Genomic DNA, 1,055 nt, shown 5'->3' with positions numbered 1-1,055 from the left:
ATCTGTCATCTTTCGTCTGTCATCTCTCATCTGTCATCTGTCATCCGGCAACTGTCATCTGTCATCTGTCATCTCTCATCTGCCATCTGTCATCTGTCATATGTCATCTTTCATCTGTCATCTGTCATCTGTTATCTGTCATCTGTCATCTGTCATCTGTCACATCTCACATGTCATCTGCCATCTGTCATCTGTCAACTGTTATCTCTCATCTGTCATCTGTCACCTGTCATCTGTCATCTTTCATCTGTCATCTGTCATCTGTCATCTGTCATCTGTCATCTGTCATCTGTCATCTGTCATCTGTCATCTGTCATATGTCATCTTTCATCTGTCATCTGTCATCTGTCATCTGTCATCTGTCATCTGTCATCTGTCATCTGCCTTCGTCATTTGTCATGTGTCAACTGTCATCTGTCAGCTGTCGTCTGTCATCTGTCATCTTTCGTTAGTCATCTGTCATCTGTCATCTGCCAACTCTTATCTGTCATCTGTCATCTGTCATCTGTCATCTGTCATCTGTCATCTGTCATCTGTCATCTGTCATCTGTCATCTCTCATCTGTCATCTGTCATCTGTCATCTGTCATCTGTCATCTGTCATCTGTCATCTGTCATCTGTCATCTGTCATCTGTCATCTGTCATCTGTCATCTGTCATCTGTCATCTGTCATCTGTCATCTGTCATCTGTCATCTGTCATCTGTCATCTGTCATCTGTCATCTATCATCTGACATCTGTCGTCTGTCATCTGTCATCTGTCATCTGTCAACTGTTATCTGTCATCTGTAATCTGTCATCTGTCATTTGTTATCTGTCATCTGTCATCTGTTATCTGTCATCTGTCATCTGTCATCTGTCGTCTGTCGTCTGTCATCTCTCATCTGTCATCTGTCATATGTCATATGTCATCTGTCATCTGTCATCTGTCGTCTGTCATCTGTCAACTGTTATCTGTCATCTGTCATCTGTCATCTGTCATCTGTCATCTCTCATCTGTCATCTGTCATCTGTCATATTTCATCTGTCATCTGTCATCTGTCATCTGTCATCTGT

This window comes from Condylostylus longicornis, unplaced genomic scaffold, assembly GCF_029603195.1.
Source record: "Condylostylus longicornis isolate FDR11 unplaced genomic scaffold, ASM2960319v2 ptg000151l, whole genome shotgun sequence".
NCBI lineage: Eukaryota > Metazoa > Arthropoda > Insecta > Diptera > Dolichopodidae > Condylostylus > Condylostylus longicornis.
Note: the sequence above shows the minus strand (reverse complement) of the source record.